An 11,984-nucleotide genomic window follows, 5' to 3' on the forward strand; every position below is an offset into this window, starting at 1 on the left:
AAGGGAAAGAAAAGCAACCTTTGGCAGCTGGGGATGGGGTGGGGGGAGGATCACAATTATCTAGATGCCCAGATCAAATCTCAGATTCAAGAGCCCACCTCCACATGGTCTTTGGAAAGTGGGAAAGACACAGTAGGATATAAGATAGAAAAGACTGCCAAGTTGACCAAAACAAGATTTGCAGCAAGAGCACTCTGGCTCAGATGGGAAGACTGAGACAAAGAATTTATAAAATAACAGGAAGGAGTCTGGTCTCTGCATATTCACTAATGTTGGGTGAGGGGCAACTGGCTCACAAACCCAGAGAGGGGACTTGGAGAGAAATCAAACCATCATTTGCTCAGTGGTGTTACTACCACTGAACTATATATCCTTATCCCTTTTTTTGAGACAGGGTCTTGCTAAATTGCTCAGACTGGCCTTCAATTTGTAGTCCTGCCTGCCTAAATCCCCGTCCCTGGGATTAAAGGCATGCACCACTGCACCCAGCTGGCAGTGGCTCTTAAGCTTTGAGGTCTCATGCTCTTTGATAATCTGAAGAAAGTCCAAAAAAGGATGCACAAACCCAACTGTGCATATTATTTTAAGGTGCTCACCTGTGACTATGGCTTGATGGCCTCCAGACCAATCATCAGTTAAGAACTTTTGCTCCTAGTGTCAATGGGACAAAGTGTATACCAATCTGAGTATGGGGAACCCCCCCCAAAAAATCTAAGGCCGCTTCTCCCAGTAGCTGAATGTGCTGTCAAACTTGCGATAGATGGTTTCAGGGCAGACCTTATACCCCAGGAACTATCCTAGTAACAGGTAAATGTATAAACTATTTGGGAGAAAACAAACAAAGAAACAAACAAACTGAAAACTCACACATATACATTCTAAGAAAGGGACCTTATAAGCTGAATGGGGTATTTTCTGCAGACACAGTGACTCACAGCAGCTATGAGCAGAGGCTACCCGCAGCGAAGGCTGAATGAAAGGAGCCTGTTCCCCAGGAAGGTATCTCTGGGACACAGCCAGCAGAGAAAAAAAATCACTGGGGATGCTACACAGGATCTCTCTCTGGGAAAGGCATAAAGTTTTTGTTTGTTTGCTTGTTTGTTTTTGAGAGGATAGGCAATTCCTGGAGTAAAGGAAAGGGGCAGAATTCTTTTTGAGTATTCCCTGTTGCAGCCAAGCACAGTAGCAAAATGGGGATGGAGACCAGTTTCAACACCCATCAAGATGTTCAGGAAGCTAAGAGGTGAAAATTACCCCTCTGGGCAGCTGGAATCTACCAGCTCTTCCTCACCCAACATTTCAGAAATCCTAGGAGCTGAGCAGTGTGAGACACAGCAAAGTTAAAAGAGTAGAGACAAGAGGTGAAATGAATTGGCAGACCAAACTGTATTATGCACTCCTCCTTTCTACCCCTTCCAAAATCCTCTTCTCAGGCAGACCCCTATCGACCCCCTAATGGCAGAACTCCTTGGTACTGCCAAGGCTGGAGATGTCAGCAGGAGCTGGGGCTGGCCCTCTGCCAGGCTGGACAGGAGGGAGGCGGCAGCATCCTCCGCCCGCCACCCCCAGGACCTTGCCTCTTCTAGTCCAGACTCCGGGACAGATCAGGGGTGGGGAGAAGCAATGACACCCCCACCCCCGCCATCTGTCGTTTAGGGGCTGGGCCCGACTGCGGCTCCAAGAGCAAGGCGTGCTCTTCCAGCACTTCCTCGAGGCGCGGCAAGGCCTCGGGTGCCCTGGATCACCCGGGCCCGCGTGGCCCGGCCCGCTCCCTCCACTTCGGCGTGGAGCGTAATCAATTCTCCACAGAACTGAGAGAACAGGCCTGAGTCTAGCTTGCGAGGGGTCTGAGCGGGTCGAGTCGCCACCGCTTTTTCTACTTCCCGCTCCGGCATCCGGTGAGGGACACGGATGGGGGCAAAAGTTGGCCCTAAAAAGCCGGAGGAGGCTCCATAGCTGCCGCCGGGTGGAGCAGAGGGGCGCCAGAACGCGGCAAAGGCGTGGAGGGAAGGGAAAAGAAACAAGGTCGGCGGCAAGCCCTGTGCAAACTCCCAGGAACTGGAATCGAGGGGGGAGGGCCGACACGAGGTCACCAGCCGGGGTCCCGAACGAAGGCTAACCTAAAGCTAAGCCCCCCAAAACTTCCAAGCAGGTGCAGGGAGGGCACGTGAGCACCAAGCCAGTGTCGGGGGAGGCGGTTCCGGGTTGGGGGAGGGAATCAGGAAGCTCTCGGGGGAGTGGTGGTCTCGCCGGCAAAAACCGCCGCTGCACTCACCTCTCCGCGAAAGTCCGAGCGCGGCGCTCCCTCCACAGGCCCAGGCTCACCCCACTACCCCGAGCGCTCCAGCCGCCGGTAGCCGCCCGGGATCCGGCTTTTGTCCCGGCCCAGGCGGGCTTCTCCCCGCCCCCATCGGCTCACGGCGGGAGCGGCCCCAGGATTGGCCACACGCGTTCCCTAGCCTGAGCGCCAGGGCTCCTCCCAATTCGCTGCCTTGGTGGTCCCGCCCCTGGGGCAGGATCCAGAGGCTTCTGGGACTTGTAGTCCTACAAATTTCTCCGCCCCAGGCGGCCGCCGGGCACCGCCTCCCAGGAGCTGGCGGGACCGGGGCGCAGACCGAGGCGGGGCCTCGGGTGGGGAGATGGGCCGGACTACGAGCAGAGCCGAACGTACGCGGCTGGGGGCCGTGGCCTGATCTTTTCAGGGGCTGGGCCGACAGCCGCTCGGGTCGGGTAGTTGAGGGCGGGAGTTATTGGCTCAAATAGCCGTAGCCCTTCTTTCGGGAGGTGGCGTTACCTCTCTGCGAGAAAATGTCTTCCTCATCCCAGCCGCCTATAATGGACCACACCGAACCCAGGGTCTTACAAGCAGCCACGGCAGGCTGCGTTCCCCTCGCACGTGGCGCCTCGCTCCAGCTTGGATCCACTTCATTGAGCGGGTGGGGCGAGGCATGGAGCCAGGCTAACAGATCCGACGGCCCTAGGTGTGAACAAGTAGGTCTCAATGTGAAAGTAAAAGGTGAAAGTCAGAATGCCTTCCGTCGCTTTCACCAGCTCTCTTAGCGCGGATCTGGGCCGAGCTGAGGATTTAACGGGAGATTCTGACACAGGGCTGGGGCCATCTCTGCCTGTCTCTGGTTCCCACCCAAACCCACACTTAAACACTGGAAGTAATAAATTGCCATCTTCCTTCTCCGTTACCTGTGAGAGAGACAGACCATGTTTTCTGAAGCAGAAACTGGAACACCCAGTCTGACCGGTGCTGGGGAACTTGCAGGGCAGAAAATCTGAAATTAGACAGTCCTGGAAATCAGGACATATTCGCTGCTCCAAAATTCTGGAGCTTCTTTTCCTGCACCTGTAGGTGTTCAGGGCTGCTCACTGACCCTAACAACTGTCTAGCTCCAGGAAGAAAGCCACAATCATCCCCTGACCAGCTCAGGTGATGAGGTCGGCCCAGTCAGTATGCATGCCCCTGCCAAGCACCCCAGGTCTTATGCACTCTGCAACAATGTTGCCACACTTTTATTGATAAATCTTCCCCAAGTCCCCCTTCTCCCCAATTCCTTTGAATTCAGGAGTGGAGTGGCTGAACTTAGTATCTATGCCTGAACTGAGGGTTACCTGATAATGTCACTTATTGATTCCTTCCCTGGCATTCCTCCTCACTTGCTCCACTCTCTTGCTCCTAAAATGGGGGAGAAGTCCTGAAGGGTCTTCTAGCTCTACCAGGATTGAGCTCCAGCCCTACAAAGAACCTCCCCAAACAGTGCAAACAGTGTTTTGGTTTTGGTGGTGTTGGGGACTGAACTCAGGGCCTTATGCCTGCTAGGCAAGTGCTCTACCACTGAACTATATCTTCAGATCCAAATAGGGTAAATCTCTATTAAGGACCACCTCTCCTTTCGTGAGTGTGTGTGTGTGTGTGTGTGTGTGTATCCTATGAAGGTAGTCCAATTCTAGCCTTGGGGAACAGCAACTGGTCTTTGTGGACAAAACTAGAAGACAACAGTTAGGAGTAATCATCTGTGATTCAATTATCCCTCTGGTTGGAAGGATACACTGCTGAGGGCTTGTGCTGTATGCCTGTAATCCCAGCTAGGAGGATGGCAAGTTTGAGGCCAGCCTGGGCAACCCAACAAGACCCTGTCTCAAAAACTAAAAAGGCCTGGGGATGTGGCTCAGTGGTAGAGCACCCCTGGTACCATCAAAAGCACTAATAGGGAAACAGACATCCAGGTGCAAAATAAACTATAACACTATAATGAACTCTTTGTATGTCGATTAGGAAATGTCAACAACAACAAAAAAATGTTAAATGCACTTGCCCTTTACTCCAACAATTCCATTTCTAACAATTTATTCTTCAGTTATGTTTGCATATGTTCCTGAAGACAGGGATATCCGTGTTGTCTATACTGGTGTATCTCTATCACTTTGAATACAGCCCAGCATGTAGTAAGTGCTCAATAAATATTTACTTATTGAATAAGGCTTTTATCTTGGTGTTTCCAGGCCCAAGCTTGACTAGTCCTGGGCAGGGGCAATAAGAAAGTAACTGTTTAGAGAATAAGGATGTAGAGTTGCTGGCCTGAGGGACCATGAGCCAACCACTGAGGTTTTCCAGTTCTCTCAGTGGTCCCACTCCAGGCCTCTACTCTTAACTCCTACCCACTCAGGGAAGATTTTCATTGCCGTATAAATCCCAGAGAGGTTCCTCTGGCCTATTGCAGGGTAGCCAGCACCTCACCAGGGAATTCTTGCCTGCTCAGAGGAATAAGTCTCCTGTGAAATTAAAGTTCTAGAATAATTAGTGAAGAACAAAAGACAAAGAGTCAGAAAGGATAGTTTTAAAGATGGAGCCCTGATAGGTCCAGACTACACAGGAGCTGGAGCTAGACAACTAGAAAATGGCTCCTGTGGTTTATTTAAGGGGGGGACACCAAAGGCAGGGATAAGGTTACAGGGGTGGGGTCTTGCTTCATGATGTCATGCAGTCAGCAGGTTGATTGGCATCTTGGCAAGTCACACCCATCTCAGAGGGGCTGTGCGGCTACAGCACGTCACCCCATCTCTGGTGCTGTCTGACCAGACAGAGCAGAATAGGGCTCACAATGTGTCTGGGCTGTCTTACACAGAGGAAATGTCCACTGAAGTTCTCAGACACCAGATTATCCTATTCCCTAAACTGAAATGCCCACCGTAGTCCATACATAGCCCACAGGCGGCTCTCAACACCGACCTAGATTAATCAAGCTGGGTCCCATCTTCTTATTATCCTATATATAACTTAAAAGCTGTAAATCTTTTCCTTTTCCCATTTGAATTACTCCCTCCTCTTCTGGACTGAACTGGAGGACAGGTCTTGCTTGCTGCATGTAGAGGGTTATAGGCATCATCTCCACCCCTGGGGCTTGGGGCACTGCATCTCAGTTCCAGAAGCCTTAGACTGATTAGTGACTCCCTTCTAGATTTTAATCCATAGTAGATACTATTTATTGAGAAGCTACTGTGTGAAAGGCATGGGTGGTAGCACTCCATCCTCTTGGCAACTGTTTGAGCTAAGTGTTGTTATCATGGCCCTCCTTATGATCCCCTGACTCCATGTCCCTATCCCTGACCCTACCACCTACTACAGGTGAGAAGGACAGAAAGAAGATCCTATTCAGTAGGTCTCCCCCATTGGACTATGTGTAACTCAAGGCCCAGGAATGTGCCTAGCTCATTTTAGTATCCCCAGTTCCTAGCATGGAGCTAGGCACATATTAGGCACTCACTGTATGCAAGACTGAATAAATGCTGGAATCAATATGTAAATGGAAAAAAAAAAGAAAGTGTAGGGAGACAGAAGAGAGGAGGAAGGAGATGCAGCCTGGAGGAGGGTCTTCTGAGTGTGTCCAGTTCTAAACCCACCTCTGTCCTTAGGACAACTGGAGTCAGGAGCTTCCACCGAGGCATATCGTGATCTACCCTGTGAAGAACCAAGGACACATGAACTCCCTCACTTTGGCCCTGTACTGATCAGCCTCTTATTTGTGTCCCAAGGAGGCTTCCCCTGGAGGGACAAACAGAGCCCTTCCCTCTAGTATGACAGTGGCTGCCCACCCTCACAGAAGTCGGAAGGATGGTCAGCCCAGCTCCCTGATCATCCCTCAGTGCTCAGGGAATAAAGATTCTCCAGGTCTACCACCAGCTCCGGGACAGCCCCACCCTGACCCCCACTCCACTCTCAGGCTCTCTCAAATCCACCACAGGCTCCTTCCTATCAGATATATTCTTGTGAAATTCCCTGCTCTTTCAGGAAGAGCCTATGCAGCTCCTCCCATACACACAGTTCATTTACCCTTGACTTTTACATAAGACACATTTAACCTTATCTCTGAATGAGTTTATTATTTTTGCTTCTTGTCGCTTTTTGCCATATTCAGTGTTTGGAAACTCTCTCAGGAGCAGCAGGAGCTGAGGTCACAGTGCCAGGCCCCCGTCAGGGCCAAAGTCTCTACCCCACCAATCTTAAGAGCTTAGGGCTGTCTCTCGCCCTAGGATATTGGGAGGCCTCATCCTAAGCATGGGGTTCTTTCACCTCTCTCCCCCATAACTCAGGCACTCTCTCAAGGATGTTCAGTCCCAAGTGCTGCTCATTCAGGGCACCCTGGTCACAGATTCACAGAACATTAGAACCAAAAGAGACTTCAGAAATCCAACCCTCTTTTTTATAAAGGAAACAAGGAAAATTGAGGCCCCAAGAAGTGACCTTACTGCAGATGGGATGGCAGATTTATGCAATCCTTTTGAAAACCACTTGTTGCTACCTAGTAAAACTGAAGAATCAATAAGAGCCTGCAGTTCCACTCCCAGGTCTGTACCTTGGAGAATCTCATGTACACAGGTGCCAGGAAACACATGGGAGACTGTCATAACAGCATTGTTTGATATGACCCCCAACTGGAAGAAGCCCAGATAACCTTCAATAGCTGGGAGGATGAATAGGTGGTAGCAGGTAAAATGAATGAACTGCTGGATATGGTGGTGCACACTTGTAATCCCAATGACTCAGGGAGTTGAAGCAGGAGAATCACAAGTTCAAGGCCAGCCTGGGCAACTTAGAGAGAACTTATCTCAAAAGTAAATAAATAAACAAAAAGATAAATATTTATGTCTATTTTCAATTCTCAGAATAAAAGGCTAATTTATCTAACATATAAAGAGCTCCAACAAATCACTAAAAAATCACTTAAACCGGGTACAATGGCACATGCCTGTAATCCCAGAAATTTGGGAGGCTGAGGCAGGAGGATCACTAGTTCAAGGCCAGCCTCAGCAACTTAGCAAGACTCTCAACAACTTAGCTAGGTCCTGTTTCAAAAATTTTAATAAAAGGACTGAACCCAGTGGTAAAGTAACCCTGCGTTCAATCTCCAATACCAAAAAATATAAATAAATAAATGAAATTAATGAACTGCAGGTATATGTATTACATGAATGAATCTCAAAAGCATAATATCGGGGCTAGGGATATAGCTCAGTTGGTAGAGTGCTTGCCTTTCATGCACAAGGTCTGGAGTTCAATCCCCAGCACACCACATGCACACACACGCACACACACGAACACACACACACACACAAACACACAAAAGCATAATGTTGAGCAAAAGACAGTGAAACACAAAATATAGTAGAGAATCAAAAGAAGCAAAACTAGATTGTATTATTTGGAATGAAAAAGTACAAAGACAATAAAAGAAATGAGGATCGCAAAAGACCAGACCAATACATATTTACTGATTATTATCAATGTGCAGGCATTACTACTCTATAACACATAACCTTAAAAGTCTCTAAAATAAGACAAATAACTCATATAAAATGACATAGTAGGGCTCGGGATGTAGCTCAAGTGATAGCGTGCTCTCCTGGCATGTGTGAGGCACTGGGTTTGATCCTCAGCAGCACATAAAATAAAATAAAGATATTGTGTCCACCTTAAAAAGAAAAAAGAATGACTAAGAAGCCTGGCATATCTATAATCCCAGCAGCTTGGGAGGCTGAGGCAGGAGGATCATGAGTTTGAGGCTAGCCTCAGCAACTTAGAGGCCCTAAGCAACTCAGCGAGACCCTATCTCTTAAATAAAATATTTTAAAAAGTGCTGGGGATGTGGTTCAGCGGCTAAAAGCCCTGGGCTCAATCCTCTGTACCAAAAAAAAAAAAATTGACCAAAAGATTTGAACAGTTACTTGACCAAAGAAGATATATGGAGGATGCCTATCTGCACATGAAAAGATGTTCAACATCATCATCCATTAGAAAAATACAAATGAGGGGCTGGGGTTGTGGCTCAGTGGTAGAGCACTCGCCTAACACGTGCAAGGCCCTGGGTTCAATCCTCAGCACCACATAAAAATAAATAAATGAAATAAAGGTATTGTGTCCATCTACAACTAAAAATAAATATCCTCAAAAAATACATTAAAAAAAATACAAATGAAAACCCAAAGGTGCTCCCCCTTGTGCAACTTATATTTTATCAAGGGAAACAAGCCAAAAAAAATCATAAAACAAATAAAGAAGTTATATAGTGTATCAAAAAGTGGCACTATGAAAAGAGGGCGGGGAAAGAACAGAATAGAAGAAGGAAATCAGGAATTTTCGAATCGGAGGATGGGGTAGAAGGCTGCAGTATTAATTAGGGCAGTCAGAGTACCTATTCCCTTAGAGGAGAGATTTGAGTCTACACTTGAGGGAGGCGGAGAGAGCAGGTGAGTGGCTGTGGGGAGCATTCCAGATGGCAGAACCTGCTAGAACAAAGGCCCTAAGGAAGGAGGCTGTCTAGCAGTTTCCTGTTTAGGGAGCAGTTATGAGGCCGGGTAGCTGGAACACAGAGATAAGGGCCAGAAGAATCTCCATTCCTGGTGAAATAGGAAATCACTGCAGGGCCTCAGATAGAGGAAAGGCACCATCTGACCTGCATTTTAAAAGGAATCTTCTGTTGAGAAGGTCAGCGGGGCAAGACCAGACCAAGGGGACAGTAGTCCATGAGACAGGAAATGGGGGCTCAGATCCTGGGAGTGACTGTGAAGGTGTGAAGGTGGCAGTGAGCTGGGGAGGAGGCAGACAGCCTCCTGTTTCTTGAATTCCTGCCTGATGATTACATGGGTGTTCGTTGTATGATGATTAAACTGCACATGTATATTTCATATGTATTTCTGTACCCATGTTCTATTTCACAATAAAAGAAGGAAAGAAGTAATTTGAGAAGCTGAATAGTAAAGGGTTGGACGTGCTGGAATCCAGTTCCTGCTAAAGCAATCCAAGCTTACTTATATCCGGTTGCTGTGTCTGGGGCAAACCCTATCACCTCTCAGCCTCAGTGTTTATCTATGAAACCAGGAAAATACCGCCTGAGTCCTTCACTCACCAGAGTATGGTGAAGATCACAAAGTGCTTTGTAAACTGCCAAAAAGCACACATTATTATCTTGTTTTGCTTTGCTTTGCTTTTTAGACAGGGTCTCACAAAATTGCCGAGGCTGGCCTCAAATTCTCCATCCTCTCAGGTCAGCCTCCTGAGTAGCTGGGATTACAGGTGAGTGTCACCACACTCAGCTAAAGAGCACACATTATTATTGCTATATTATTGTGCTTTCTTTTTAAATAGCTATATTGAGGTGTAATTAACATTATATGTTACACATGTCAAGTGTCTTGTTTGATGAGTTTCAACACATGTAAATACCCATTAAACCATTACTACAGTCAAGATACATATCCTTCACCCTCAAAAGTTTCCTTGTTACTCCTTTATGATTTACTGCTGTCTTCCCTACTGCCATATTCCCAGGAAGCCACAGTATTGCATTCAGGCCATATAATTTGCATTTTGTAAAATTTCGTATCATTGGAATCACATAGTCTTTGGTTTGTTTGTTAGTTACTGGGGATTGAACCCAGGGGCAGTTTATGATTGAACCACATCCCCAGCCCTTTTTATTTGTTTATTTATTTTCAGAGACAGAGCCTCACTAAATTGTTGAAGCTGGCCTTGAACTTGTGATGTTCCTGCCTCAGCCTCCCCAGTTTCTGGGATTACAGGTGCACCTGGCTCAGTCTTTTTTTGTCTAGATTCTTTCACTCAGCATAATTATTTTGTGGCTCATTTATATCACATGTGCATCAATAGATCATTCCTTTTTATTGCTGGGTAGTATTCCATTATATGGATAAACTATAATTTGTTTTCCCATTCACCTGTTGATGGATATGTTTCCAGTTTGAGGCTATTACAAATAAAGCTACATTGAATGTTCATGTTCAAGTCTTTAATTTCTTTTAGGTAACTTCCCAGAAGTGGAATGCGTGGGTTATATAAGTACACGTTTTAACTTTTTATGGAGCTATCAAAGTATTTCCCAAAGTGATTATACCATTTTACATTTCCACCGCATTATGTGAGAGTTCCAGTTACTTGACAGTTTTGCCAACACCTCCTGAGGTCCATCTTTTTAATTTTTTAGAGATCAATAAACACACAGAGTCACATTCCAGTGTGACAAATATCCCCTCTTCAACCAGGAGAGAGTTGTACCATATCTGGGCTCCAGGAGAGTCTTCAAAGATCCTACACTGGGTGACTTCACAAATGACATTTTTATTAGATAAATGAGAAGGGGCCAGTTGTACCCTGGTTCTAGATTGGGACTTGGGGTGGGCCCAGAGCTCTGCTGCCCCCTCTTCATTAGCCCTTCATCCCATATAGAAAACTCTTGTCAACTTTTTTGCCAGTCTACTCATGGGTGTCCAGGTATTTGGAGACATCTAGTCTTCAAAGTCTAGACACACGAACTTGATCTTAGATGGATCTATTTCCGTATAGTGGGGAGGCATACACTCCTGGTGGCAGACACTGGTCATTCTGTGTACTTCTTGGACATCTTCTCCACATCCAGCTATGCCACCAGCTCTTGGACCCTGAGTGGATCCATCTCATCCCAGTATGGTGGAGAGGATCTCCTTCTGGCCTTCTAATCCACAGACCATGGTAGGTCACAATTCCTATATTGTCCACAACTTTGGGCAAATCTAATCTTTTATATTTTAATCATTCTAGTGGGCATTCTCCGTATCTTCTTAAGTCAAGTAACTGTTCTAAACCCTGGGTCATTTCTCAGTTTGGGTTGTCTTATCAAGTTGTAAATTCACTTTGATGTGTGGAAGATTCAAATTCTGGATATGGATACCTATTTTGCAAATATTCTATTCTATTTCAGTGTTTCAGTCTGTGTGTGTTTGTTTTTTTCCTCTTAATATTTATTTTTAGTTGTAGTTGGACACAATATCTTTATTTTATTTATTTATGTGGTGCTGAGGATCGAACCCAGGGCCTCCCACGTGCTAGGCGAGTGCTTTACCGCTGAGCCACAGTCCCAGCCCCTGTTTGTTTTTTCAGTGCTAAGAATTGAACCCTGGGCCTCTTTCAAGCTAGGCAAGTGTTTTACTACTGAGCTAAATCCCTAGCCCTTGTGTGACAGCTTTTGATTTTACACTTAATAATGTCTTGTGAAGAGCAGAGAATTTTAACTTGAAGTCAAAATTATTTTTCCTTTTTCTTGCATTTTCTTCTTACATGCTTTTTTTTTTTTTTTTTTTTTTGAGACAGAGTTTTATTAGGTTGCTGAAGCTGGCCTTGAATTTAGGATCCTTCTGCCTCAGCCTCCTGAGTAGCTGGGATTACAGGTGTAAACCACTAGGCCCAATTCTGAGTCCACTTTTTTGGGTGGTGGTGAGGTATGGGTAGGGAACTCAGGGTCGACCTGAGTCAAGGTCCACTACAAACAGGTGCTTAATAAATAGGTTAAACTGAATGTTGAACCCAAGGTTATTTTCCATCGTAGTCTCATGCAAATCCTCACATCACCGAGGGTTCTACTATTTTCATGTTCTTTTCGCAGGTAGAACACGCAAGGCGTTCAAGTACCTCGCTCAGGGTCAAG

General features: G+C 46.5%; 1 protein-coding gene and 1 pseudogene across 2 annotated transcripts in view; both read right to left on the reverse strand.

Annotated features, from left to right (window-relative positions):
- The window catches only part of Acly (ATP citrate lyase), a 39,523-nt gene extending 37,095 nt beyond the window's left edge, over positions 1-2,428 (reverse strand). For both annotated transcript variants that reach the window (XM_046423971.2, XM_046423970.2), the window contains exon 1: positions 2,276-2,428. The gene's annotated coding sequence lies outside the window, so the exon portion shown is untranslated. The remainder of the gene's footprint in view (positions 1-2,275) is intronic.
- Positions 2,429-8,807: 6,379 nt separating this feature from the next.
- LOC131423384 (mitochondrial import inner membrane translocase subunit Tim10-like) lies at positions 8,808-10,976 on the reverse strand (annotated as a pseudogene).
- Between the last annotated feature and the right edge of the window lie 1,008 nt (positions 10,977-11,984).

The sequence above is a fragment of the Marmota monax genome, unplaced genomic scaffold (genome assembly GCF_021218885.2).
Source record: "Marmota monax isolate L192 unplaced genomic scaffold, Marmota_monax_Labrador192_F-V1.1 WCK01_AAM20220418_F8-fsc00569, whole genome shotgun sequence".
Lineage (NCBI taxonomy): Eukaryota > Metazoa > Chordata > Mammalia > Rodentia > Sciuridae > Marmota > Marmota monax.